General features: G+C 39.6%; 1 pseudogene; it reads left to right on the plus strand.

Annotated features, from left to right (window-relative positions):
• The first annotated feature begins 1,341 nt into the window (after window positions 1-1,341).
• LOC6540022 lies at window positions 1,342-2,875 on the plus strand (annotated as a pseudogene).
• The last annotated feature ends 4,444 nt before the right edge of the window (window positions 2,876-7,319 follow it).

The raw sequence follows: 7,319 nt of genomic DNA on the forward strand, positions 1-7,319 counted from the left end.
GTGTGTGCCTTAATATAATAAAGCTGATTCCAAAATTGAAAGAACTAATTGAGTGCTCCTCTTTACAGAAAGGGTGTCGATTATACAGAAAAATCTCCGCAGGAAATAATGGTTACAAAAGTATTACTTTTTGATTTTTTTGCAACTAAACCAGGTCAACTATTTTTTTTCTTAAGGTTGTGGACCTCAAACAGTTTAATGATTTTAATATAATAAAGCTGATTCCAAAATTGAAAGAACTAATTGATAATAAAGATTAAAAGCAATTGAAGAAGAATCATTGAACAAGAATTGAAGAAAAATAGTCGAACAATAATGGAAGAGAAATAATAAAAGTGAAGATCAGCTTATAAATTATGATTGATTACATTTAGATATATAAATATATAATAAATATTATATATATATAATAAAGGTAAAATTTCTATAGTAATTGTTGGATTTTCTTAGGAAGAATAAGATGATGGATATTAAAAAAATTTCTGTTGCACTTAAAGTAAAACCTAAAACGATAACATAATAAAATCCAACCATGTATATACTAAGAGACAAAAACAGTTAAAAGTCTAAAAATTATGCCTAGGGAACGAAATAAGATAAATATGTATATTTTTGGTTTTGTGAGCTATATTAATTTGAAACTTTTATATGATTTTGTAAATAAATAATAATAAGTCCTATTACATAATGCCAATGAAATATCATGATAATGCGGTGAATTGATTTAATCTAGGGGAAATGTACACCACGTTCAACACATTTCCAAAGGTCGGGAGGGTATAGAGGAGTGATCACTACCATCTCGATCACTTCCCAACACAACGCAGTCCCCTAATTCTCTGCTATCGTATATTCCGTTTTGGGGAATTCGCTAAATTGACTTTTTTTTTATTTGTTCTTATTTGGATTAGAGTAGTTTCCGTCAAGTGCACTTATTTTTTTATATGAATGGTGGGCAACGGAGATTATAGGGATAGGAAAACCCCGACCCCAATACCGACATTCATTATAAAAAAATGCCGCCAAACGTGGGGCACACGAGGTTGTAAAGGACGTGCGATTCGCCGTCAAAAACAATCTAACCTATAACTTCTGGCCTTCATCCTGTTTGGATGATCCCGAGATCATACACGGTCAACGGAAGATCCACGTATAAGCTCTGGTAATAGCTCTGTTCAAGAGTACAGATTTTGTAGTTACTAGATTACAATTCGGTAGTCAGCTTGCGGAATAGGAGTTCTCACTTAAAATAAAACATGGGGAGAACTACACAAGGGACAATGTTTATTAAATGATTACTTGCTGGATGCGGATCCAGATGTTCGACCAAATCTCAGGGAAGCGGAAAGGACAGCGATGGCTTGCTATTACCGCCAGAACGAGGACACCACGGTGACGGTGCCAAAGTTCACAAACGAGAGCTCCAGCGGCGGAGTGACCTACTACGACATTAAGGTGCGAGTGGGCAAGGTGGAGTGGCTGGTGGAGGGCCGCAATCGCGACTTTGCAAATCTTGACGAGAAGCTGGTTGGCGAGATTGCCATCAGTAAGAAGTTGCTGCCGCCGAAAAAGCTGGTCGGGAATAAGCAGCCCTCTTTTTTGGAGCAGCGTCGTGAACAGTTGGAAACGTATCTCCAAGAGCTTCTCTTCTACTTCCGGACAGAGCTGCCGCGGGCTTTGGCCGAGTTTCTAGACTATAACAAGTACGACATTATTTATCTCTTACAAGATCTTGCCAAGCTGTTTAACGAAAGCGGGGATGCTCTGCTCAACTCCAAGAAGGAATACAACCTTTCAGCCCTAGAGGTCTACGCTATTAGTGAACGGCTAAGTCTTCCCTGCCCACCGAGCCTGGATCGCGGTGGAAAGTACGACTTCTCGCACGTGCTGGACTTTTGTACCCAGCTTGTAGCATTGGTGGTCACCCCGGTCAAGGACAATGCTAGCTACGCCCAGGATTACAATACGGTGGATGTGCCAATCGATCGCAGGAATATCATTCCGAACAGACTAAGTTTTAATCTGAATGCCTTTCGTAATCTCAAGACGCTCAAATTTTCGGCCTTGTCCACCGAAAACATTGTGGACATCGAGCTTCTAAAGCCGACTCTCCAGACAATCTGTGTTCATAACACGACCATACAGAACATAAACCAAGTCCTGCTTTGCGACAATCTACACAAGCACTGTGGTGTGCCAAGCCTGCTGCCAGAGACTATCCTTGCTTCCACCTCCGGATCCGGTTCCGCCACTTCAAATGGTAGTGTCTTGGTCAGTGCGGATTCGTGGAAAGAGATAACAGAACTAGATCTGACAGGCAATCTGCTAACCCAAATCGATGGCAGTGTAAGAACAGCTCCAAAACTCAAGAGCCTAATCCTTGACCAGAATCGAATACGATCCGTCCAAAACCTGGCCGAACTTCCCCAACTCCAGTTGCTTTCGCTATCTGGGAATCTTATAGCAGAGAGTGGACTGGCATTTGACGATGGGAAACCTAGTCACTCTGAAGCTAGCTCAAAACAAAATCAAGACTCTGAGTGGTTTGCGAAAACTGCTTTCACTGGTTAACCTGGACCATAGTTCGAATCAGATCGAGGAGCCTGATGAAGTTAATCATGTTGCCAATCTTCCGCTTCTAGAGACTCTTCGCCTTACTGGAAATCCGCTGGCTCGATTTCACGAACGTGCTGCTGAAATATCTTTGGACAACGAACTTGGAAATCAGCAGGAGTTAGATACTGCTTTGGTTTTGTCCACCCTTCTCCAATCAAAGCAACGTCAGCAACAAAAGTGCTCCTCTTTACAGAAAGGGTGTCGATTATACAGAAAAATCTCCGCAGGAAATAATGGTTACAAAAGTATTACTTTTTGATTTTTTTGCAACTAAACCAGGTCAACTATTTTTTTTCTTAAGGTTGTGGACCTCAAACAGTTTAATGATTTCTTTCGAGGATATTTCCCACGTTAGCAATAATTTTAATTCATTTAAAGTGTTTTGTAAATTTCAATATGTTTTGTAAAATTTAATATGTTTTCAGCCAAACTTTATTTGAATATGTTTTATCATTTCTGTACACCTCGATGTGCAATAATTCAATGCTCACCTACAACAAAATACGTTAAGTAAATAAAATAAATTATAAAGACCACACGATTTTATGCGTTTTTTTTCTTTTATTTCAAGTATCTATGTGAGGAATGAGCAATTGCAATTCAATAATTTGGATTGATTGACCTCGCTAGATCAGAATAATTAACAAGTTATTTATATGCATTATTGCCTCATACCTGGAACATACGGTCTTAGAGAAATTCTTTGAGATTCGACTAAAGCCCGTAATTTATATAATTTTGAGTAGCGATAAAAGTGAATGGGGGTATCTTGATATGAAATTTGGCATTTATGGAACGGACAAATTTAATAAAACTGATTTTATAAACCAGAAAAGAGATTAAGATCAACAATATGGAAAGCAACGATAACAGTATTGGAAATATTCCAAATAATCCCGAATACTGTCGAATTTGTTATGCAAGGCTCGAAAAAAGCCAGTTGGTTGCAACAACCCCGTGTGAACATTCCTTTCACCATGCTTGCTTGACAAATTGGCTTACAAGCTCTCCAGCTTGTCCTACTTGTCGCGCTCATTGTACTACAAAACTACTTACGTTCGTTGATGTAGATCTTTAGACCGAATTGGCTAATGCAGAACAGACTGAACGAGCAGTTGAGGGAAATGTACCTTCTGAGGTAGGTGATTCAAATGGAGAACGTCTCTCATTAGAACTGAGCCAAAACGAGGCATAGGCCGGAACGTGGTAATAGTACAAGATAGGGCGTAACTACATGCAAAGAAATGTGGTTGAACCCTTAAAAACGTCTAGCCGTATACAAGAACCATACAATGGCATGGATAAACAGGAAATGATTAACGTTATTAAATCAGTCGTAGGTTCGCAACAAAAAACACTGTTAGAGAAGCTTACCTAATACATTAATGCGATCCTGCATATCCAGCAAAGGCAAATGGGGATGCAAGCGTGTAGCGCTGAGACTGGTGCTAGGCTTCGGCACTCACCTAATGATCATGTTATCACAGAACTACAGGAAAATTAATTAAGAAACTCTACACAGAGGTCGTCAGTTAGTATTTCTTCTAATAAGGGTGGACAAGTTATTCACGATGGGAAACTTAAATTCGATGGAAGCAAGGAAAGTCTATCGGCCGCAGAATTTTTTTTACCGAGTTCGCTCATTGACAGCTCGAACTTTAAATAACGATTTTCAACTAGTATGCGACCATTTGCACTTATTGTTATCTGGAAGGGCAAGAGATTGGTTATGGCAATTTCTAAGAAAGCACGAGGAGTTCACTTGGGAAACATTCCGTTTTGCTTTTAGGGACAAGTATGATGACGCAGACGATGATGTTGACTTATGGAGGAGAATTTCTAAACGTAAACAAGGAGAGAATGAATCTTTCGATTCGTATCAAATTAGTGTGGAAGAACTAGTAAATCGACTAGTGAGATCTTTACCCGAACCGTACTTGGTTAAGCTGTTGATAGATAATTGGAAAAGTTCCCTTCGACTTGAATTACTTCAATTAAACATAGTCTCAGTTAAGAAATTGTTAGCAGAAGTTAAGAAGCACGAAAAATTCTATAACGAAGTGCGAAATAATTCAACTTAAGCTTCATTCGCATATCGTCGTAATATTTCTGAAGTTAGTCAGGAGCCAGATAATGTCGGAGATACGCAATGTCGGAGATTCAGCCATCAATCGTTTCAAAATGACTTGCTGGAATTGTTTTGATGTCAATACCATATTTTGCTATGAGCTTGGAACCAAGAATATCTATAAGCCGAATTGCCCGAAATGTAATCCTTCGGAAAACCGATCTAAGGATGTCGACCAGTCCACAGTAGGCACATCCAAACACCAGCCGACGCCGAAATTTCTATTGGAAGAATCTTTTACGTTTTTGCCTTTTCATGAAAGATTGTCTAATTACATGAATGTTAGAAATAAGATATTTGGAAATATAAGCACCATAATTAGAGCAGTTAAACCTAGAAGATCCACTCTTCGTCTACGAAACTTCTGGAAGAAAATAGTTCATACTCGTAGGCTTTTGATTTTTTCATTACAGAGCAAGGAAGATAATCGGCTCTACACTACCGTGGTCATCAACGACAAGGAGTACAACGCCATGTTAGACTCAGGAGCCACCGTTAGTTGCGTAGGTCATGATGCAGATCGATAACTCTTGAGCCATCTACAGGTTCGTGAGTGTTCCGGAAAAGTTAAGACAGCTAGTGGCAACCTTTGTCCCGTAAAAGGCATCTTAACATGTACCTTGACATATCGGAATATTACCGAAAACATAGACTTTTTTTTATACCCGACTTAAGTCAAGATGATTATCTTGGAATTGACTATTTTAGAAAATTTAAACTTGCGGATAAGCTTGAGGAAAGCATCAGTGAGCTAGATTGTGGTCCTGCAGATGAAGATATGGAATCACCAAAGTTACACAACCTTTCCAACGTAAGCTAAAAGCCGTGATTGATATTTTTCCCTCTTAGGCACAAAGGCAATGGCCGATCTCACCTGCACGGGAGAAAGTTCTGTTCGCCGAGATAGACGAGATATGTTAGCTCTTCATATAATCAAACCTCCTAGCAGTCCCTGGAGCAGCAATTGCGTGATTGTGCAAAAAGGAAGCAAGGTTCGGTTATGTTTGGACTCCCGCGAAGTCAATAAACATACCAAGAAGAACGCGCACCCATTACCTCAAATTGATGGGATCCTGAGTCGCTTACCTCCTGCACGATTTATAACCGGTCTCGACATTAAACAGGCTTTTTCGCAAATAACGTTAGATGAGAAGTCGCGTCAGTATACAGCATTTACTGTTCCTAACCCTCCTCTTTACCAATATAAAGTCATGCCATTTGGTCTTACTAATGCCCCACAGACATTATGGATTATGTCATACCAGCCCATCTTCGCAACCGAGTTTTTGTATATCTTGATGACTTATTAGTCCTTTCCGATGATTTTGATTCGCACTTGTTTCTTTTGCAAGAAATAGCACTTTATGTACTGAAGGCCAATATAACCATTAGCGTAGGGAAATTTAAGTTCTGCATGAGAAAAATAAAATACCTTGGATTTTTGATTTCCGACGGCCAGATCAAGACCGATCCATCAAAAATTCAGGCTATTAATGAGTTTCCACTTCCAACAACAGTGAAACAACTCCGTCCGTTCTTAGGCCTTTCCGGATGGTATCGGAGATTTGTAGATAACTATGCCACTATAAGTTATCCCCTGACTGATATGATTGAAAAGAATAAAACCTCGTTAGCCTGGGATAGCGCTGCTAAAAACGCCTTTGAGGAATTGAAACATAGATTCGCCATTCGCTTTTTTGTGTGATGCTAGTTCGTTCGGATTGGGTTGCGTCGTCGCCCAACGAAATGAGGAAGGGTTTGAATTACCAATTCGGTACATGTCATGCAAGTTATCCAAAGCACAACGAAATTATTCCGTAACCGAACTGGAATGTCTGGCTGTTATTAAGGGAATAAAGAAATTTTATGCGTACATTGAGGGTCAAGACTATTTGGTAATTACGGACCACGCAGCACATCAAAAAGATTTGTCAGGAAGGAATTGCAGAACTACTTACGTTCGTTGATGTAGATCCTTAGACCGAATTGGATAATGCAGAACAGACTGAACGAGCAGTTGAGGGAAATGTACCTTCTGAGGTAGGTTATTCAAATGAAGAACGTCTCTCATTATAACTGAGCCAAAACGAGGCAGAGGCCGCAACGAGGTTATAGTACAAGACAGGACGTAACTACTAGATACGTGCAAAGAAATGGGGTTGAACCCTTAAAAACATCCAGCCGTATACAAGAAGCATACAATGGCATGGATAAACAGGAAATGATTAACGTTATTAAATCAGTCGTAGGTTCGCAACAAAAAACACTGTTAGAGAAGCCTACATAACACATTAATGCGATCCTGCATATCCAGCAAAGGCAAATGGGGATGCAAGCGTGTAGCGCTGAGACTGGTGCTAGGCTTCGGCACTCACCTAATGATCATGTTATCACAGAACTACAGGAAAATGAATTAAGAAACTCTACACAGATGTCGTCAGTTAGTATTTCTTCTAATAAGGTTAGACAAGTTATTCACGATTGGAAACTTAAATTCGATGGAAGCAAGGAAAGTCTATTGGCCGCAGAATTTTTTTACCGTATTCGCTCATTAACAGCTCGAACTTTAGGTAAC

The sequence above is a fragment of the Drosophila yakuba genome, chromosome 2L, assembly GCF_016746365.2.
Source record: "Drosophila yakuba strain Tai18E2 chromosome 2L, Prin_Dyak_Tai18E2_2.1, whole genome shotgun sequence".
In the NCBI taxonomy this organism is placed as follows: domain Eukaryota; kingdom Metazoa; phylum Arthropoda; class Insecta; order Diptera; family Drosophilidae; genus Drosophila; species Drosophila yakuba.